Source organism: Bos mutus, chromosome 11 (assembly GCF_027580195.1).
Source record: "Bos mutus isolate GX-2022 chromosome 11, NWIPB_WYAK_1.1, whole genome shotgun sequence".
NCBI lineage: Eukaryota > Metazoa > Chordata > Mammalia > Artiodactyla > Bovidae > Bos > Bos mutus.
The window spans coordinates 38808835-38832068 of NC_091627.1; the positions used below are offsets into that span (position 1 = coordinate 38808835).

Genomic DNA, 23234 nt, shown 5'->3' on the forward strand with positions numbered 1-23234 from the left:
TTATGCTAAGTTGCTCAGTCATGTTCGACTCTGCGACCCCATGGACTGTAGCCCTCCAGGCTCCTCTGTCCATGGAATTCTCCAGGCAAGAATACTGGAGTGAGTAGCCACTCTCTTCTCCAGAGGATCTTCATGACCAGGTTGAACTCAGGTCTCCTGCGTTGCAGGTGAATTCTTTACCATCTGAGCCACCAGGGAAGTTTTTTTCAATTGAGGTGAAATTCACATAACGTAATTTTTAAGTGAATAGTTCATTTGCATTTAGTACATTTATAATGTGCAGCCATCACCTCTGTCTTGTTCCAAAACATTTTCATCATCCCAAAAGGAAACGTGTACCCGTTAAGCAGTTAACTCCCTATCTCCTCCTTCCCTAGCCCCTGGGACTACCAATTTGCTTTCTGTTTCTATGGATTTACCTATTCTGGGTGTTTCACATAAATGGATTCATACAAGTATATGATTGTCTTTTGTGGCTGGTTTCTTTCATTGGGCCTAATATTTTTGAGGATCATTCATGTTGTGGCATATGTCAGTGCTCCATTCCACTTCTGGCTGAATAGTATTCCATTATCCATTTACCCGTCATTGGATATGTGGGTTGTTTTCCACTTGTGGGTATTGTGAAGAATGTAGCTGTGAACAGTTGTGTACAAGTTTTGGTTTTAAAAGCAAAATTCTTTTTCAGCTTTTTTGGGTACATACTCCGGAGTGTAATCTCTGGGTTATATGGTAACTCTGTGTTTAGCTTTTTGAGGCTAAACTTTTTTTTTTTTTTTTATAATTTTATTTTTTGGCTGCACTGGGTCTTCATTGTTGTGCAGACTTTTCTCTAGTTGCAGCAAACAGGGGCTACTCTCCAGTTGCAGTGCTCAGGCTTCCCATTGCGGTGGCTTCTCTTGTCGCAGAGCATGGGCTCTAGGGCACACGGGCTTCGGTAGTTGTGGCACATGAACTCAGTAGTTGCGACTCCCGGGCTCGAGAGCACAGTCTCGGCAGTTGATGGGCTTAGTTACTCCACAGCAATGTGGGATCCTCCTAGACCAGGGATTGAACTCGCATCTCCTACATTGGCAAGCAGACTCTTCATTAGTTCTGAGCCACCAGGGAAGCCCTAGATTGAATTATTTTTAATTCCCAACAGCACAGTATGAAGCTTCCAGTTTCTCCACATCCTTGGCAATACTTGTTTTTTTATTTTTAATTTTTGATAGTAGTCATCCTGGTAGGTACAAAGTAGTATCTCAGTGTGGTTTTCAACAAAATGAAAACTTTTTTTCATTGTGGTAAAAGATGTGCATAACATGAAATTTACCATGGTAGTATTTTACTGTCTGATATGCAGACTGGTCACTCACCAAGTATACTTTGAGACCCTACTCAAAAGGACACTGTTGAAAGCACTGCCTGGACTGTGATGAGCAGGCCCTGGAGAGGCAGACATTTTTGAACTCCCACCACTTAGTTGTCAAGTCCTGGAAGGGATTTAGCAGAGAGGAGAGGGGGTAGCTGTTGAGCAGAATTGACTGTCACAGTTTCTTGATGTCCGGGTGTGTGTTTGTGTGGTGTGTGTGTGTGTGTGTATGTTTAGTTCTTTCATATAAAGGCAGCAAGTTCATAGTTTCAAAGACACAGGGTAAAAATAAACGAAGAGAAATCCAAGACCCAGCAGTGGGGAGGAGAGGACTGGTACTGTGGCACCTGTCCCTGCCCCGTATCCACTGGGACATCCTGCGTGTCACGTTCCTTTAGAAACTCCCCAGGCAAACGCCCCAAGCTGCTGCTTAAACATCTTGCATTGTGATCTGCCCTTATCTTTTGAGTCATACAGGTAGGACGAGTATATTTCCTTTCAAATTAGTTCAGAAGCAAAATCACATACCCCGCTGTCCATCTGTGTCATCTGTAAGGATCAGAGCCTGAGTGAGATGAGGTGGGATAGGTGGGCTGGATGCCGAGCAGGACTGAACTGCAGAGCCCTTTTCTCTCTGAAGCCCCTGAAATGAGGGCTAAGCAGAGGTCCAAGTCCACTTGGAAAGCACACCACCGGTGGATGCGATGTTGCCTTGGTTAGACTGTGTAAGTGAAGATTCCCTGGAAGAAAGGTTTTTGAAAGTGCCCACGAAGAAGGAGTATCACAGAGTGTTTGTTTATTTGTTTTTCCTGCCGTGGTTGAGGTCGTATTATTTTCTTAGGTCTGCTGTGACAAATGACCATAAACTGGGTGGCTTACAATGATGAAGATTTATCTGCTCATGATTTTGGAGGGCAGGAGTCTGAAACTAGGGTGTTAGCCGGGCCACACTCCGTCCAGCGGCTGTCAGGAGAATCCTTCCTTCCTTCTTGCAGCCCCTGATGGCACCTTGACTTGTGATTACATCACTCCAATCTCTACCCCTGTCTTCACGTGACAGTCTCCTCCTCATTTTGTGTCTCTCCTGTGAGTGTCTTGGTCTGAGGACACTTGTCATTGGATTTCAGGTGTACCAGTATAATGCAGGATGACCTCATTTTGAGATCCTTAACTTAATTACATCTGCAAAGTCCTTTTTTCCAAATAAGGTCACATTTACAGGTTTCTGGGGTTAGGACCTGGGCTGTCACTCAGGTCACTGCAAGGGTGGAGGAGACAAGAAGCTGGAGTTACACGAAAACCTTTTTTTTACCTGGCAGGGAAAGGAAACGAGGTGCTATGGAGAGTAGCTTGGCTGAACCCCTTACATGGGCACCTGCGGTATTGCTGTCATTCTCCCTGGAAGCTCTTGGATTGAATTGCTAGCTCCACAGGGAGAGGACTGAGGTGGCCTGACCAGGCCTGGTTTCACCAGAGATAGTTGATGAGACGTTATCTCATCTCTGTCTAACTTGTTCCCGTATAATGCCCTGTTGGTTTTCCTTCCATAAGCCCCTTTACTTCCTTCTCTCCTTCCTTCTAGATGCTTTCTCTTCAGTGCTTTGCTTTCCTGTGGTACTGTTTTATCCCCATCATGGACAGTAAATGAAGCAGAAGTGTGTATTTTAGTAATCTTAATATTTATCAAGTAACTCTCTGTTGCTTGTCATCTGAGCTGACTCAGCCGATGATGGTGCCAGAGCCCAGCAGTGACCTTTTCCCTTTGACCTTTCTCCTTGCTAGGCTTTTGATATTTGGCCACATGCTTTGGGATGTGATTCTCAGAGGCATTGGGACTGCACAAAGCATATACCTTCAAATGCTTGTGTCTGCTTTTCCTTGCCAAGAGCACCTATTATTATTGGACTTGGGGAGAAGATAGGCCTCCTGAGACCTTGAATCACCTACTTTCATTGGACTTTTCTTGATTTCCTGCCAGATCTAGAGCTTAAGCCATCATAGTAGTAGTGTAGTGTTAATTGATCAGTTGTGTCTGACTCTTTGTGAGCCCACGGACTGTAGCCCCCTGGACTCCTCTGTCCATGGGATTCTCTAGGCAAGAATACTGGAGTGGGTTGCCATGCCCTCCTCTAAGCCATTATCAGTGGTTAAATTACTTTGTTAAAATGGAGATCCCCCCAGTGGATAAGAATACTTCTGAAGGACGTAAAAGCCCAATCAGCACTTCTCAAATAATACTGTGTGTTAGTTGCTCAGTCGTGTCTGAATCTTTGCAACCCCATGGACTGTAGCCTGCCAGGCTCCTCTGTCCGTGGAATTCTCCAGGCACAAATACTGGAGTGGGTTGCCATGTCTTTCTCCAGGGGATCTTCCTGACCCAGGGATTGAACCTGGGTCTCTTGCATTGCAGGCAGATTCTTTACTGTCTGAGCCAGCAGGGAAGCCTAGAGAAACACTGGCAGATGTACACAGTTGACATCGTAGGTAGGGTGAAGGACAGAGAGACTCTGGAATCTTTGCTGAGTTTAGAGGTATTCCTTGAGGTGCTTTTAATTTATTTTTAATTTTTATTTATTATGTTTGGTGCACTGGGTCTTTGTTGCCGTGTAGGGGTTTTCTCTAGTTAAAGCGAAGGGGGCCACTCTTCCTTGCGGTGCACAGGCTTCTCACTGCTGTGGCTTCTCTTGCTGCGGAGCACCGGCTCTAGGGTACATGGGCTTCAGTAGTTGCAGCACACAGGCTTTAGGAGTTGTGGCGCACAGGCTTAGTTGCTCCGTGGCATGTGGCATCTTCTCGGACCAGAAATCAAACCTGTGTCCCCTGCATTGGCAGGCATGTTCTTATCCACTGTACCACTAGGGAGGTTCCTTGAGGTGCTTTTAATTAAACTAGGTCATATCTTCCATTTTAGTATGAATATACTAGTTAGTAATTTTTCCAGTGACTGTCTTGCTTCCTTGGGCATCATTGAGATTTGCTGGGTAAAAATTATACAGCATGTAGTTCAGTCCTAGAAGGGTTGAATGGTGAAGGGGGTAAGGGCCCTTAAGAGAACAGAAAGGACTTTATCAATAAAATACCATGCAAAAATGATAGTGATTCAGAAATACAGTCCTTTTTCTGGTCAGATGCCTGCTGGTCAGCTGTGCCATCCTCATCGTCATCTTCATAATAATATTAAGAGCTAACTTTTAGAGCTTATGTGGAGAGTGCTTTGTTGGAATCATCTCGTTTTTCTCAACAGCCCTGTGAAGTGTTGGTATGCACTATTACCTCAGTTTACACCATTTTACATTCCTACCAGCAGTGCACAAGGGTTAGGTTTGTCCACTTTCTTGCCCGTATTTATTCTCTTTCTCTCTCTGTGTGTATGTGGGTTTTATAATGGCCATCCTACTGAGTGCCTGGAGAATCCCATCTACAGAGGAGTCTGGCGGGCTGCAGTCCATGAGATCGCAAGTCGGACATGACTTAGCAACTAAACCTCCAGCACCACCACCACCACTGAGTGCGAAGTGGTATGTCGTTGTGGTTTTGATTTGCATTTCCCAAATGACTAGTGATAATGAGGATCATTTCATGTGCTTATTAATCATTTGTGTATCTTCTTTCGAAAGATGTCTGTTCAAGCCGTGTGTCTATTTGTAAATAGACCATTTTAAATGGGTTTTTTTGTTGTTATCACTGAATTGCAGAATTTATATATTCTGGATTTTAGTGTCTTATCAGTTATATGATTTACAAATATTTTCTCCCATTCTTTGGGTTGGCTTTTGGTTTTAGCCTTTGATTTTAGCTCTTCATGTTTAGATCTTTGTTTCATTTTTAGTTAATTTTTGTATATGTTATAAGTTGAGGGCCCTCATTTTTTGTCATACGAATACTAGTTTTCCCAACACCATTTGTTGAAAAGACTTCCCTTTCCCCCTTGAATTGACTTGACACCCTTGTTGAAAAATTATTTGACTCCATATGTGAGGGTTTATTTCTGGGCTCTGTCTTGTATCCATTGGTCAATATGTCTCTTTATGCCAGTATCACATTGTTTTAATTACCATAGTTTTGTTCTAAGTTTGAAATCAGAAAGTGTGAGACCTCCAACTCTGTTCTTTGTTAAGACTGTTTTGTCTATTCAGGATCTCTTGAGATTTCATATGAATTTTAGGGAGGATTTTTCTGTTTTATTGGGATTATGATAGAGTTTACATTAAATCTAGATGGCTTTGGGTAGCATTGACACCTTAATAACATTAAGCCTTCCAGTTCACGTACACGGATGTCTCTCCATTTTTACTTATGTCGTTTCTGATTTCTTTTAGAATTGTTAGTACTGTGGTTTTCAGCATCCAAGTCTTTCACCCCCTTTGGTTTAGTTTATTCCTAAATATTTTGTTCTTTTTGATGCTGTCATAAGTGGGATTGTTTTAATATACCTTTTGGATTGTATTTTTTGTGTACAGGAATGCAGCTGAGTTTTGCATGTTGATTTTGTGTCCTGCAACTTTGCTGAATTTATTGGCAGTTTTTTGATAAGCTCAAGCTATAAACTTGCTATACCTTTTTCTCTATCTTGTAATTTAATTAAAAAAAAATTAAAAAAAACCTATTTGGTGGCACTGGGATTATTTCCAGCATGTGGGATCTTTTTAGTTGCAGCTTGCAAACTCTTAGTCACGGCATCTAAGTTCCCTGACCAAGGGAACTAGTGGGATCTAGTTCCCTGACCAAGGATCAAGCCTGGGCCCCTCCATTGGGAACTTGGGGTTTTAGCCACTGGACCACCAGGGGTGTCCTGTCTATCCTGTACTTTAAAAATTAATCCCTGCTTTATTTTTATCTTTTTAAACTTCTATTCTGAGTTCTTGAGGATTTTAAGTTTTACTTTACTAATTTGATTCTTCTATAACACTCAATTTACTATTCCTTTTCTCCATTACTATTTCAGTCGGCATTCAGAGTTTTAATTTCCATTCAGTCTTTTCTGGTTTAGAAATCCCTTTTTTAAATAACATGAGTATCATAGTTACGTTGATTCCTTAAATCTTATTCTGAATAGAGTTTTGCAGCCATCTCCATAATCTCATGAGAGAGGGATTCTTACAGAGATATCTATAAGTATCTATTTTAACTTTTCCATGCCCAAGTAAAGGAACAGGGGAGATTTTAGGTTGGCTGCCTTTGCACTGGGACTGCCTGTGCCTAGGCCCAGCCCTTGGTGGCACTCCTTCTGCCAGGCAGGCGGCCTGGGCGGGGGTGGGTGGGGTGGCGCCTGTCCGGGGCTCAGCGGGAGGCCGTCTGCTGTGGGCCTTGGCCTGTGTTGTAGCAGTTCTCTGTGTGCTGCCCCCTCCTTTTATGTGTTTTGCTGGTCCTACATTGATTGCCAGAACACACTGCTTCTTTAGAGAAAGAATATCTAATGGAAATTCCTCAAAGTTTTGGGCCGGTGGGATGGCGTCCTTCCTGATTTTCGGCTCAGATGCAGGTTTTTGTCTATTTTTATTTTCCCTTGGCTTATTTTAAAGAAAACCAGGGCAGGAGATACCTATCCTCCTGTTTCTATCTTACCTAGGTGTCCTGTAAGGTAGACGTTCTCTTTACCAACTCCATTGATGAAATTAAGAGGCTTGCCATCCCTTCTGCACAACACTCCTGCTGAGTGGTCCTGGCTTGTCTCTGCTATACCCACACCCTTGATGATGCCAGAGACTGGCTTGATAGATTGGGTTAAAGAAAAGAGAGCTCCCCTATATTATTCTTATCTCTAGAAAAATACCTAACATATAGTAGTCGCTCAGTGACCTCTTGTTGAATGATCAATGATGGATCACTCAGCAGCATCAGGATCATGGATGGTGTATGTCTACTCTAGATCATTAAGTCTTAGAAATGTCTTCAAGGGATCCACAGATTTTCAGCATTCATTCATTCAGGAAGTTTCTGTTGTGTGTCTTCAGTGAGGTGGGCACTGACGTGCCAGCTCATAAGCCCCTTATGAGTATATTTATTTTTGCATTTCTAGCACTTAGTGCAGCTAGTGACAGATAGCACAAAGGAAGGATTTGTGAAAGGCTATTGAGTCAAACCACTGGGTCTTGTGAAGACAGAAGAGAATAATACATATATATATATATATCTCTCTCTCTCTCTCTCTCCCTGTGTTCCCTTAGATCATGGCAAAATGTAGAAGATGTGGGTACATCACAATTCTGTGATCTGAATGTTGTAAGAATGGGATCACAGAGAAGAGAAAAACCAATTCCTTGGGGATGTTAGAGGTCAGGAAGAGCTTTTTATAAATATGACATTTGAGCTGAGGCTTTGAAGATGTTTTTTCCGAGTGGAAAACCAGGGAGGGACTATAATAGTTATAGGAACAACACAAGCAAAGATGCAAAGGCAGGAAAGTGCAAACATGTTCTGAGAGTGGTGAGTTGTCTTATATTGCTGGAATAGTGGGTTCAGTAGGGTAGAGGTGAGGAACGAGCTGGAGCGGTCGGTCCAGACCACGTCATGAAGGCCTTGAATGCCATGCTGAAATCTGTGAATTTCATTCTGTTGGCTGCAGTGGGATGCTGTTAAGTCTGTTATAGAGATGGAGGGCATCTCTGGTGGCTCAGATGGTAAAGAATCTGCCTGCCAATGCAGGAGACCTGGGTTCGATCCTTGGGTTGGGAACATTTGATCCCTGGAGAAGGGAAAGGTTACATACTCCAGTATTCTTGCCTGGAGAATTTCATGGACAGAGGAGCCTGGTAGGCTACAGTCTGTGGGGTTGCAGAGTTGGACACAACTGAGCAACACACACACACACACACAGAGATGGAAAACACATTAGTGGTTGCCAAGAGTTAGGGTGGTGGGGGATAGGGAAAAAGTAGGGGGGAGGGTGAGTTAACTGTAAAGAGGCAGCACAAGGGAGAAGCGGTTCTGTATGTTGATTGAGGTGGGCTTGCGCGAGTCTAGACATGTGATAAGCTTGCATAGAGCTATACCTGCATGCACACACATACATGTGCATGTAAAATAGGTAAAATCTGAGTAAGGTCCAAAGACTGTGCCAATGTCAGTTTCCTGGTTTTGATATTGTACTCGAGTTGGGTAAGATACTACCATTGGGGGAAACTGGACAAAGGGTACATGGATCTTCTTTGTACTGTTTTTCTAACTTCTTATGAATCTGTAATTATTTCAAAATAAACAGAAAAAAGTATAAGAAGGAAAATTTTGTGAAGGAGAGGCTAGAGCAGGGCAACTTCTTAGGATTTTAATTTGTAAACTATTTTATTGTGAACTGCCATGTTCAGATACTTTATAAGATGCTTGGCAAGTTATCAAATATGGCGATTACACTTGAGAATTTTGTTGTTTTTTAAAATGTTTATTTATTTATGGCTGTGCTGGGTCTTCACTGCTGTGCGGGCTCTTCTCTAGTTGTGGTCAGTGGGGGCTACTCTCCAGCCGCAGTGTGCAGGCCTCTCGTTGCGGTGGAGCAGAGGCTCCAGGGTGCACGGCTTCAGGAGTCGTTGCTCCCAGGCTCTAGAGCACATGCTGTGGTTCATGGGCTGAGTTGCTCCATGGCATGTGGGATCTTCCTGGACCAGGGATTGCACCCGTGTTTCCTGCACTGGCAGGCAGACCTCTTCACCACTGAGCCACCAGGGAAGCCTGAGAATTTTGTTTTTGAGTGGAGGAGACAGACATGTTCTATGTAATGATCATACTGTGTGCAGGTTTTGTAGTGGTGGAGATGGGTACAAAGCACTGTGCGAGCAAGGAAAGCAGGGAGGTGGGAGGTGGAGACAAACTGCGGGGGCTGGGAAAAGCTTCGTAGTGATGCAGCAATTGAGCTGACCGAGTTTGGGTCACCTACACCACGGTTCTGCAATAGTCCAGGTGAAAGATACAGCTGAGATTAGTGGCAGTAGGAATGAGAGTGGGGAATGGATTCAAGACCACTTTGGAATAGTATTGATGCAAATTGTTGATGTATTTGGACAGCATGTCTAGACAGAGAGGGAAGAATCTGAGATGACTGAGGTTTTAAGCTTGACTGAATGCATGGTGGCTCTATTAGCCAACATTTAGAGTGTAGGAGGAGAAAGGTTTTGGCCATCCTATGTTAGGTTTCAGGAATCTGAAGAACGCCATATGGGGAGCCTGGTGTGCAGGTGGTGTGTGGAGCTCAGGAGAGACAGAGCCTAGTGCTAGACACTCTAGGAAAGCTGCATCCGCTGGACCACTTGGCCCTTCCTCAGTCATCCATTTTCAGCATGCTTTTGAAGTCTGTGCCTTGGCCTGAATGTTCCTCTCTTCCTTCCCCGTCTAGTGAAATCCCAGTCTTGTCGATGTTTGTTTCAGAGTAGAGGTGATGGCTGGGACTTCGCTACGGTGTGAAGATTGTCCACGGGTACTGCAGTAAGGCAGGAAGCAAAGAAGGTGGGTTAGGGCCAGCTAACCAGAGCAGAGCTGACCAACCAGAATTAGACACAGCTGGAGGACTAGGCCATGATCTAAATTGTAGAAGTTCATGGCTACAAAAGATGATAGAGCTCCATCTCATATGCAGAGCTGCCTGACATTGAGTGTTGCCTTGCTAGCCTGATTAATTTTTAATATCTGATTCTCTGGTGAGGTGGCCGGGCGTTGAAATGCATCAAAGGCAGCTTTTGTTTTTATGAAGTTGGTCAAAATAATACTGGGGAGTCAGGTTACCGTAACCTTGAGCTCTGGTTGTTCTGAAGGGATGACATCAGACTCTTTAACGTCCCTGGTTTCGGAAGGCTCTTTATCTTTTGCAGGACAAGTTCTTCTGAATTGGGAATGGGTGCCCTGCCTGTTGGATTCTGTGCCCTTTATTATTGGAAAATGCCTCAGTTTCCAGCATAGAGAGTAGCACCAGCAAGGGAGCCTCCCACTTCTCTTTTCTGTCCATTACTTACTTGAGTGATATTGTCTGAGTTCTGAAAAACTATTACCAACCCCTGAAACTCCAGAGAATTTAAATACAAGTGTATGGAGAAGACTCTTGAGAGTTCCTTGGACTGCAAGGAGATCCAACCAGTCTATCCTAAAGAAGATCAGTCCTGGGTGTTCATTGGAAGGACTGATGTTGAAGCTAAAACTCCAGTACTTTGGCCACCTGATGCGAAGAGCTAACTCATTTGAAAAGACCCTGATGCTGGGAAAGATTGAGGGCAGGAGGAGAAGGGGACAACAGAGAATGAGATGGTTGGATGGCATCACCGACTCAATGGACATGGGTTTGGGTGAACTCCGGCAGTTGGTGATGGACAGGGAGGCCTGGTGTGCTGCAATTCATGGGGTCGCAAAGAGTTGGACATGACTGAGCGACTGAACTGAACGCTGAATAACATGCATTTTATACTGTGTAATTTCAAAGCGGGTGATGGTGATGGTAATGATGATTTAAACCTGGGTTCTTCTGCCCAGGATTGCCTTATTCTTCTAATTTTCCCATCTTTAAAATTTCATATGTAAATCTTCTCTCTTTTAAAATCTCTTTATTTTTTTATCCTTCCATCCTTATTGATTTATGGCTGCACTGGGTCTTCATTGTTGCGTGAGGACTTCTCTCTTTGCAGCCAGCAGGGGCTACTCTCCAGTGATGCTGCGCAGGCTTCTCATTGCAGTGGCGTCTCTTGTTGTGGAGCTCGGGCTCTAGGCGCACAGGCTCCGTAGTTGTGGCACACGGGCTTAGTTGCCCTGAGGAACGTGGGTCTTCCCGGACCAGAGATCGAACCCCCGCCCCCTGCATTGGCAGGTGGAGTCCTAACCACTGGGCCAATAGGGAAATCCCCTCCTGTCTTTAAACCATTGATTTTGAGGATGGGTAGTATCTGAGTAGTGAGGAGAGCTTCTTTATATGTAATGAGAACTTTTTTCAAGTGACTCACAGTAGAAAGGGAGACTCTGCTGTGGATCGTTTTTGTCTGTGGTGTGCTGTTCAAGAGCACAGTTACTGATAGAGTAACTGGTGGGGACAGAAGCCTGCCTTCTCAGATTGGGGTTCTCGGAATGGCATTTTCTCTCTTTTTGCTCACTGGCTTCCTATCTATCTACCTAAAATATACTTTCACAAACTGGAAAGACTTATTCCAGTAAGTCAGTCTTACTTATCGTGGACTATTTAGGAAAATTTCACTCTACCCATTTTTGCGTTATTTGAAACTTTTCATAATAATCATAATTGCTTTTATAATAGAAAAGTTATAAATGTCCCACTGGAAAAATAAACACTGAAATATCAGGGAGGTGTTCAGCTATTGAAAATATTTCTTTATTGAATTTATAATTTTTTTGACTTTTTTAACTGGTGCATTATTTTAATTGATTTCTTGATATTCATCCATTCATCTGCCCCTGTTTTTCTGAACTAACTTGATTTTGCAGTGATCTGTTATTCTTTTACCATACTACCAGATTCAATTTGCTAACATTTCATCAAGTATCTCTGTATCTTTATTCATAAATGGAATAATCTGTATTGAATATTAGGGCTGTTCCTTCTTGCTCCATAAAATTGCTTACTTGCTCTTATAAAATAACTATGAAAACCTTCCATATTTTTGGTTTCTTAAAATTTTGAAATAATAAATATCATTTATTGTGAACTTAGTTTGATCATGGCTTATTGATTTGAAACCAGATCTGCATGGCTCTCAAATCCATGCTTATCATTGCAGGTCATATCAAAGCAGAAAGGCTGGTTTTAGAATCCTAGATCTTTAGGCCGAAAGGCCTGATCTTTAACTCATCTTGTCTTTCTGTTTGTTTGTTTAACATTTTAAATTTTGAAATAATTCAGAGTTACGGAAACAGTACAAAAATTCCTGTAAACCCTTTCCCAAATTCACCAAAGGCTAACATTTCTCCATTTGCTATTCATTCTATCTGTATACACTTTGTTTTTCCTGAACGATTTGATAGTTACAGATAAAACGTCTTTTTTCCTCTAAGTACTTCAGTGTGTATTTCCTTAAAAAAAAAACCCAAACCACTGTACAGTTGTCAAAATCAGGGGATTAATTTTGATGTAACATTCAAATTATTTGTTCATGTTTTACCAATTGTCCCACCAGTGTTCTTTATAGCAAAAGAAAAACATTTTTTCCCAGTCCAGTGGAAACTGGAGTCAAACATTGTACTTGTTGCCATGTCTCTTAAATCTCCTTTAATCTGGAATAAATTCTTAATCTTGCTTTCTCATGACCTTGACATGTTAAAAAGAGTACAGACCGGTTCATTTTTGTAGGATGTCCCTTAGTTTAGGGAGTCTGATTTTCCTGTGATTAGACACAGGTCATGTATTCTGGGTGGACTACCACAGTGATGTTGTACCCTTCTCAGTGCGTGTTATCAAGAGGCATGTGACATCTATTTGCCCTGTCACTGGTGATTAATCACCTAGTCAAATGGTATCTGCCAGGCTTCTGTACTGTAAAGTTACTATTTTTGACTTTGCAATTAATAAGTATTTTGTAGGAAAATACTTTGACTCTATAAATATCCTGTTCCTCATCAAACTTTCACTAATTTTAGCACACATCATGTCTTTTGAGGCAAGGATGCTCAAAGTGAATACAGATTTTTCCTCCCCTTGGAGCTAAAGTGAAGCAACAGAAAGGGACACTGTCTATTAGGCAGATCAGCCACATTTTTTTTTTAAACCACTGCCTGTGGTCTTTGGGTTTGTTTTTAAGTTATGTTAATTTAACTGTAGTTACACTCTTGAGAATAGGTATTTCCTGTAACTTGTAACCTTTGGGCTCCTGGTTTGGTCATCCAGGGCTCAAGATCCAGCCAGTTTATTCTGGTCACAAGTGCTCTTTGGGTCTTTGGCCTGTGGCTCGGTTTTTTTTCTTTGGCCCTTATCTTTGGTTCTGATTAAGATGATGTCTGTCAGAGGCCAGAGTAAACTCCCTTTGTGTTGAATCACTTGTGAGCAAGCATTGCTTCTGGCTACCAGGCCCATCTAATCTAATCCCCTGAGCCCCAGTTACGGATCCTTTGCTGTGCTAAGGCAGCAGTTCCATGAGTCACAGAAGCCAGTTTGTGTATGTTAGAGCCCAGAATTAGGCATAATGGAAGAAATTTTTAAAATACTAGGTGGTATGTAATCAATTGCCAGTTTTTACAGTTAGATGCTATAGAAATTAAAGAAACAAGAATGAATAAAGCAAAAAAAAAAAAAAAAAAATCAAGACTTTTGGGGAAAATGAGCCTTGATTGCTGGATTGGCAGGGATATCATGAGGAAAGGCACACAGGTAAGAATGTGCAGCCTCAGCACACCCTTTCTAGTAAATGTCTCAACCAGAAGCTGAGAGGATGGTTAGGCAGAATGGCTGGACTTTCCTTAGGAAAACTTCTGCCTCCAGGAGTGTTAGCTAAGCACATGATAGCTGTCTCGGTGCTGGTCTGCAGGCATTCCTAACAGCCATGTGTCTGCTTCTGGTCTTTGGTTACAGTGCCTTGTAGTTTTTTCGTTGAACTAGAAGTTAGATGGCAAGTTGTAACACAGGAAGTTGGCCTCTTTGGGTCAGTGTGGGTTCAGGGAAGCTGCTCTTCCCTACTCCCTTATTCAACAGGCTTACCTTGCCCTTTTGTAGTGCACTGTTTCTCAATATTTCTACGTTTCTGACCTCACCAGCATCCTTCTGGGGAAAGCTGTGACTTCTGTCCATGAGACCTCAGGGAGATGAGATATGATAGTAATTGGACGTGGTCATGTCCCTCTTATTCAGCACATTCCTGACAGCCGTAACCCTGAAAGCACAGCTCTTTGCAATGATGTCATGTTGTTAAATATAAAACACTGGATTTTAAATCAGTGACTTTGATATACATTCATGTATAAACACATTAATAAATTAAAGTCTATCTCCACAATAACCTGACTCTCGCTCAGATTTGGACTTTGTTGCCAAGGGACACCGTGGAGGCATAGCTCTTACCCCTCAGGAGTTACACAGCCAGCAGGATGCTCCGGCTCCAGCTTGCCCTCGTTGAGTCCAGGGGCATATGTCTGGTCCGTGAATGTCACTGGGTATGTTTGTCGTGGTGGAGAGCAGTTGAATGGCTTAAACACATTGGAATTTTGAAATATACCCCCACCCCACCTCCCTTTCCCAGAGAAAACTTTTGGGGCAGCAAAAATGTTTCATAAAAATGGCTGTTCTCATTTGTGCCATGGGATAGACTCTGTGACCTCCTTCAGCCTTTTAATTGTTTTTCTCTTTTTTAAATTAATGTGCTCCTGGCACTTTTGGTTACAGCTCCTTTAAAAGCAATAAATTAAAACAGAGAAAGACACCATCCTAACAGTAGTGAGAGATAACAGGAGCCACTGAGTAAAGACAAAAAGCATGAAATCTGACAGAAGAGTTAAAAGCATTGCTGTCTGGAGTTGCTTAGTGAGTGGGGAAAGTAGTGTTATATATGCCTGTAGTTTCCAAGGGCACCCCAGTGTTGAGTAAGGAACACATGGTTGGTATTTGCAGTGACTTCACTAGTTAACAATAAAAGGTGGAATTTTATCTAGTGTATTGATACAATTTGGGAACATCAAGATGTGAGTCAACTTATCCTGAAAACCTTTACTACAGCTAATTCACGTTCATTGTAAATATTCAGAAACAAAGAAAAAATATATAAAAAATAGTCCATATCTTAGGACCTGTAGATTAAAAGCTCCAGTACTTTGGCCACCTGATGCAAAGAGCTGATTTATTGGAAAAGACCCTGATGCTGGGAAAGATTGAAGGCAGGAGGAGAAGAGGGTGACAGAGGATGAAATGATTGGATGGCATCACCACCTCAGTGGACATGAGTTTGAGCAAACTCCAGGAGATAGTGAAGGACAGGGAAGCCTGGAGTGCTGTAGTCCATGGGGTAGCAAAGAGTTGGACACAACTGAGCATCTGAACAACAAAATAGATTTAACTACCCTTGGCATATTGTTATTTAGCTCCCTAGCTCTTTCCCATGTATAAATAAAAATACATATTTCTATAATATAAGAAATATATGATTTGTGTTTATGCCAAATTTTTGTGTGAGAACATGAAGCCTGCTTCCCCTCCTTTTTTTCAATTTAAAAAATTGTAGTAAAAAACCTATAATATAAAATTTACCCTCTTAACTACTTTTAAGTCTACAGTTAAGTAGTCTTAACTGTATTCACATTGTGAAGGCTGCTTTTAAAAAATTCAACAATATAATGTGAGTATTTTCCCATATATGAGTATAGATGTTCATTTTTTAGGGTGCATGGATATACCTGTTCCAGTTAATCAAATTCCCTATTGTTGTATATATAGGTTTCCAATTTCAGTTATTATTAACTCTGCATATAGCCTCTTTAAATATACATTCCTCCACATTTCATGAGGATAAAGTTCCTGGAGAATTATTGGATTAACAGATATGTACTTTCTAAAGGCTTCCTATGTATGTTGTTAGACTGCACTTCTGTCACCTTAAGTACCCCTTTCACTGTATTCTGATCAATATTTGATATTATAATTCTTTTAAATCTACATTTATGTAATTCAATTTTTAATCCAAAAAAAAAACAGTAAAAGCTAAAGAAGCCATTGACCAAAAAAAATATATTTTTAGAGAATGTGATGCATGAGATTGTTACTGTTTATAAACTAACAAAGAACATAACACATTGACTATTCAGTGCACAAGCGTGGTAACTGTTGTCTTAAGACATCTATCCATGGAGTACGCAAGATCTAAACCAGTCCTCATAATTTGAAGAGTGTTAAATGAGTGATTTTTAAAACCCAGGTGGGTGAATCTCAGGTAGGACTGTGCTGATTTTTTATTTTTGTGTACCTTTTTTATGGTAAAACTTTCAAATTCAGTCATCTTTAACCTATTTTGTGGGTTTTGTTTACCACAGGAAAGTTTCAAATTTTAATGAAGGAAAATCAGTAAAATTTTTGGTTACTCCTTTCATATTATATTTGTAGAAAACCTTCCCCACCTTTGGTTACTAGTTTTCTTTTAGTAGTTTTATAGTTTTAGTGTTTTCATTTAAATCAGAAATTGCAAACATTTTTATCTAATCAGCTGCATTTCACCTGCTACAAGAGGTGGATTTTTGGGGTTGTTTTTCCCTCAGCATGGTGTTTTTAACAGTTGGAATTTAAGTACCTTTCAGTAAAGACATGTATCGTCTAATTTGTTTCATTCCTCACAACTCCCAGTTGTCTCATGCCCCACATATTTAGATGTGAATGTTTCATTTTACCAACATGATCCTTATGGGCATTTGAGTTTGTGACTCCTAATTGGTCAACATAGAATTAATTTGGTATTTGGATGATAGAGGGAATTGAGTTTTTTCCCCCAAATGACTAGTTAGCAACAATTTTTATTGAATTATTCCAGTACAGGCATAGCTCAGAGATAACTCAGGTTCAGTTCTAGAGCATCACAATAAAGCACATGTTGTAATCGGTTGATTTACAGATTTTTTGGTTTCCCTATATATGTAAAAATTATGTTTATAACTATACTATGGTATATTGAATGTGCAATAGCATTATGTCTTTAAAATGCATATACCTTAATTTAAAATATTTCATTATTTAAAAAAAATGCTAACCATCATCTGAGCCTTTAGTAAATCATAGTAGCAACATCACAGATCACTGATCACAGACCGCCATAACAAATACAATAAAGAAAAAAAATTGAAATATTGTGAGAATTACCAAAATGTGACTTACACATGTGAAGTGAACAAATGCTGTTGGAAAAATGGCACCAATAGATTTGCTTAATGTAGGATTGCAACACACCTTCAATTTTTATAAAAAGGCAATATTTGTTAAGTACCGTAGAGCAAAGTATGCACATATATGTTGAATTCTTGCATATTCTTGAGGTCTTTGCATTTTTCCCTTTGTTCTTATAACAAAAACATTTTATAATTTTATATCTAAATTATATGTTTTAAAATTTTGATGTCTAGTAGAGCCAGCTTCTCCATCATCCATTCAAACTGCCCCCACCCTCATCTTGACTGTTCCCGTATTCTAGTGCATCTTTTTTTTTCCCTAGATGAAATTTGGAATAATTTCATCCAAACCAAAAGCAACCTATCAAAATTTTAGTGGCATGTTATGTTTCCATTTTCATTGAGCTCCGAATACTTTCTCATTTCCCTTTTGACTGTCATTTGACCCGTGGGTTATTTAGAAGTGTTTCATTTAGTTTCCAAATATTTGCAGATTTCCCCAGAGATCTTTCTGTTATTGATTTCTAATTTAGTTCCATTTAAGATCACTATAGTCAGAGAACATACTTTGATTTAAATCCTTTTAAGTTTATTAAGAATTGTTTTATGGCTTAGACTATGGCAAATCTTGGTCTTCTGTGGGTGCTTGAAAAGAATATATTCTGCTGTTGTTAAATGGAGTGTCCTTATAATGTCACTTAGGTCAGGTTTGTTCTTTGGTGTTCAAATCTTCTTTATTGCTTTCCTGTTTACTTGGTCTATCAGTTACTGAGAAAGGAGTATTAAAATCACCAATAATTGTTATGTTCAGCAGTCACTCTGGTCCTCTGCCTCACTTCCTCATCTTCTCTTATTGACCCCTCTGTGGAGTAGGGGAACCAGGAGCAGGTAACTGGGAGTTATTAATAAAATGTTAGGAAGACTGTCAGCAGATCCCTTGATAATATCTTGCCCCAACTTTCCCCTTGGAGCTCCATTAGACTGTCTGTTCACCGATGCAATGGATTTGAACTTGGGCAAACTTCAGGAGATGGTGAGGGACAGGGAAGCCTAGTGTGCTGCAGTCCATGGGGTCTCAGAGAGTCAGACACAACTGGGTGACTGAATAACAACACCGACAGTCTGTGGTCGTTGTGGTTTGAAATACAGAACTGGTTTTAACACTCTTGGTTCCAGAAAAAAAGTTATTTGTAAGTCATTTCCAGAGACTTCTTTATTAAATGTGGTCTTATTTTTCCTGTCCAAATTCACCGTGAGTTGTAGGAATGGTACTTCTATACTTTGTTGGCACTTGACAAAATCTCTTACGTGGAAGCAAAGTGATGTTGTGGATGATCAGTAGACCCTACTAATTTTGATTGATTTCCAATTATTTCATGCCCTAATTGAGCCAGGTAACATAGGGTACTAAATTGGACTTCATTTTTTGCTTTGCTGCTGTGACCTTTTGAATTGAGTTCTTTATCTACTTTATGCTTTAAAGCTACCTATTTCTCAAAGTCATTGAGAGTAATAAAATTACAATGATATTAATAATGTTAACTTCCTAACTATAAATTTTCTAACTACAGCTTAAGTAATTGCACTATAAAATCTGGACCTGCAAAGTGGATTTGCCTTTCCAAATCACCAGTCCTTACGAATCCATCCAGAGTTGCATTTGTCCCAAGAAACTTTTCCTACCAATTTCAGCTAACATTTGTTTTTCCATGGACTTAGATTTTTGCCGTATTGTTTCATATCTTATCTCTCCAACAAAATTCTAAGTGTTTTTTCAGGAAGGTAGGCATAGGGCTTGGAAAAGACATCACATTTTTATATTATGTTAAATCTCTTTTATGCTTTATCTCATTTGATCTTCCCACTAACTTTAAAGTTTTAGGAAAGATAGTTATTCCCCTTTTACAACTGTGAAAAGAAAGCTTTCGAGAAGTCGAAACTTCTGTGTTATCCAGTTAATGGGTGGTTAAGCATAGTACCCATTAGGTGTTGGGATTTCTAAATAGAGAAATCATGCAAGCCTAAAAACTGTTTTGAATTTATGTTGTATTTGCAATGTGCAAAATCTCAATGTTGCCAGTTAAAATGTAGAGACATTTAAGCCTGCTGTATTAGGTTGACTGTGAACAAGGTTAGCGGGGATGGCTTATGCTGAATCACTCCTGCCCTGCTCTGTCCTCCAGGAAGGACAGGCACTGCGGAACAGCAACCTGGGGGTGGATATAGAGACTCAGCATATAGCAGTTTCTCTCCATAGCCTTCTTGGAATGTGTGCTGTTTCCTCTTCTAGGCCTTAAATGTTCCCTGCTTTAATCCTTAGCATTTCTGCTGTTATTGATAGAGCAATTTTTTATAGGTTTATTTTTAAATTTTTTGGCTGCACTAGGTCTTCGTTGCGGCATGTGGGGCTTTCTCTGGTTGCCACGGGCGGGGGCTACTCTTCTTGACGGTGTGCGGGCTTCTTTTGTTGTAGAGCATGGGCTCTAGGCACGTGAGCTTCAGTAGTTGCTGCTCTTGGACCAAGGATCAAACCTGTGTCCCTTGCATTGCAAGGTGGATTCTTTTATTTATTTATTTTAAATGAAACAAAGATGAATATTTTTAATGATGTGCTTAGTCACTTGCTCAGTCATGTCCGACTCTTTGCAACCCTATGGACTGTAGCCTGCCAGGCTCCTCTGTCCATGGGGATTCTCCAGGCAAGAATACTAGGGTGGGTTGCCATGTCCTCCTCCAGGGGATCTTCCCAACCCAGGGATTGAACCCAGGTCTCCCACATTGCAGGCAGATTCTTTACCGTCTAAGCCACCAGGGAAGCCCATTTTTTTTAAATGATAAAAGATACAATTCACAAAGAAGATAGACATCATACACCATTGGACACCTAACAACAAGGAAACAAAGATGCATTAAGCAAAAATCAGAAGAAATATAGGGGCAAAGGAAAATTATACATAATTATAATGAGACATATTAATATTTCTGTGAGCAAAGTGGATTCTTAACCACTGGGCCACCAGGGAAGTCCCTGATAGGGCTTTGTGTTAAGACCATCTGAAACTGGGTGTTTAAGAGAGAGGCTCCAGTTTGCACTGAAGTGACCTGGAAGTTACTATACCTTGTCCAGGATGGAAACTGCAGAGAATGACCGGCTGGTGTAAGAGGGCGGAGCCTTGCTTTTAGCTTCTTTCAGGGAATGGGGAATGAAGCCCCCAGCTCTTCTGCATGTCTGACCTTCTTTGTTGGTTGCCCCATGCACTGAGCAGAGTCATAGAGAGCTTTTTTGACTTATTTCCCTGGCCTCACAGAGCTAGCTTCTGTAGATTACCTTATCTGAACCATTTAGAGCATGTTTTCTTTTCATGTTGTTGCGTGCCTTTCTTCTATGGGGTAAAATGGAAGCTGCCTTGAAACAGACTCGGAGCTACAAACGTCCTGTGTTTGAACAGCCTAGTCCAGTTGCTCTGTTATCTGTCCCTGAGTGCTTGGGGCCAGTCATAACTCGAGATTACTCTCTGCTTCAAGGACGCTTAACTCCTCAGACCCAACACTCCTTTACCTTCTTTTAGTTGGAATATTGCATCTCCCCTGTTCATATCCCCTAGGTTTCCTTTCTTTGCTCATCTTCTTTCTAAGTCTTGACTTTGTACCTCAGTGCTTGATCACTAGCTAGCTTCACAGTCTAATAATTGTATTCTCCGCTCTGTCCGGCATGCAGTCTGCTGTTTGTCTGAGCTCTACTTGATTTATTTCCCAACTCTGATGCATTTCTACCTAGTGTTAACTTGTTGCCTGGTCTAAGGACTAGTGAAGTTCTGTCCAATCTGGCACATCTGTGCTCCCCCACCCCCTCCCCAGCTCTGACCAAAGTTGCTCAGTGAAAGCCCTGGTTTCTCATCTGTACTCTGACCCTTAACCCAGATGACGCTAACGATGGTTATGATTAGGCTAAAGGAAGAAGACTGACCCCGCGTGTGCATTATGAGCATATTGTTTGCACGGCTCTCAAGACTGATTCCACCTTTTTTGAAAGACATCTAAAAAGCGATGAAAGTGCTTTTGAAAATCAGAGGCTGACTTTTTAGTAGCAGTTCTTTCATTGATTCCGTTGGAGGATCCAGATCGAGCTCTTTATAAAATATTCTCCCACATAATGTTCTAGGATAGTCCTAACAATAGTAAACCTTGATCCACAGATCAGATGTGCCATTTGATAAAGATAAATAATGTAGAAGAACTCACTAGAAAGCAGCTTGTTTAATGGAAACCATAAAAACCTACATGGAAAAAAAGCATGGAGCTGTGGCAGCAAGTCTCAAACGGCAGAATTTAGGCGTCACAAAGTCACACAGTTGAGCACCAGGGATGCTGTCACATATGCTCAAATGCCACAGGCACCCAGGACTGGGCCTTGCCTTGACCACTCAGGAGGTTGGATTTCTGGATACTTGCCTCATCTGAAACCATCTTGCTGACAACAAACCCTTGTGATATAGAGACTCATTAGTTTAAGAAGAGGGTGGATTTAGTCTCTTCTCTTAATGTAAGGGATGGAGAAGCCATTGCTCCTGACAAATACTAAAAAAAGGAGCAAATTTTATATCAGCAAAAGTTCCTGTTAGCCAGAGTGTTGCTGAGGGCTGCAGGTGGTGTCAGACACCCACTTAATGGACAGTAGGGGTGAGGGGAGATGGGGTGAATGCTTGTCGACCGCCTCAGAGGTTAGATGTGTGTGCCAGGCGTTGCAGGATGCTACCTCATGTGATATTCAGGACATATCTGTGGAGTAGCTGATGGTTCATCTTATAAATGAGCTGAGATCACATGACTGTAAAGTGTTTGACCTGGGCTTTGAACCCAGATCTAACTCCAGAGCCATGCTCTTTAGAAGATAGGCTTGCTTTAGAAAATGAAGCTGCTGATTTCTGCAGAAAGGCAGGGATAGGCAGGGACTCAGCCTCAATTCCCTTGTTTCATAAAAAGCGCTGCATTTGAAAGCCTGTGTATTAGTTCTCACTGCCAGCTGTCAACCTGTGGAGGCTGGGGAAAAAAAAAAGGAAAGCAAATACAAACCCACCATCTCGAGGATTTTGAATCTCGGTGGGTTCTGATGTGGTCTGGGGCTTCTGAGATGATTCAGATGTGCTACTAGAATTGAGAAACTGTCCCAGTGGAACGGATGTGTGCCCCGAAGGCCCTGGAGATATTTCCGACACTCTTAGAGAGGAAACTGAGGCCCAGAGAACTCAGAAGCCAGATAGTCCTTTCATTCAGTCCGGCACTTGCCCTGCACTGACCGTTTGTTATTCCAGGTGATTCAGAATATGCAAAGAGAAAATGTTTTCCCTGCCTTTGAAGTGATTTTAGGCAAAGGCTACATAGTTGGTTAATGCAACGCCACAGTTGGAACCCCGATTTCCCAACTTCATCAGTGTTATAAAGCCTTCGGAATATAATCATGGCCAGGCCCTCTCTCAGATCCTCCAAGCTGTGTACACGGTTCCTGTTAACACTGCGGTAAGTGGCTTTCAAGCTCCTGGCTTCCCAGCTCCAGAAGTCTCCTGCCTGCCTTTCTGCCTCATTACCAGCCTGGTATTCAGCCACCCATTTTGCCTTAGGTTCACAGGCCCACAGCTTTTCAGTTGACTGCTTTGTTCTCAGTTCGTTTTTAAGCATCTCACCTGGAAAAGGCCTGAAAAGCTGAAGAACAGTTATTTTCAAAACCCAGTGCTTGGACAAAACCTACCCTTCTGGTGGACACCCTGATCTCTTTTCCGTGCTTCCTGATTAGTTCACAGTCCTGTGATTCATCCTACAGTCTTTTTGTGGGCTGCATATTTTCTGGAGTTTTTCCCAGACCCCTCAGGGCAGTGAATGCAGCAGAGGGCAGGGAGCATGTCCCTCCAGTCACTGAGAAGGGAAGGAGGAGGCCCGTGTGTGCCTAGCACTGTGCTAGGCCCTTTTTCAAATACTTTTTTCTTTAATGCTTCCTAATAGTTTGGGGGAGAAAGATGACTGGTCTACAAAATAGACATAATAACTTTCTTGAGGTTACATAAACAAGTAAGTTTTGTTGCTAGAAATTTAGTCATAGAACCTTCTGACC

At 41.5% G+C, this 23234-nt stretch overlaps 1 protein-coding gene across 15 annotated transcripts in view; it reads left to right on the forward strand.

Moving 5' to 3' along the window:
- The window catches only part of AAK1 (AP2 associated kinase 1), a 170141-nt gene that overhangs the window by 23950 nt on the left and 122957 nt on the right, over window positions 1-23234 (forward strand). The window lies entirely within an intron of this gene.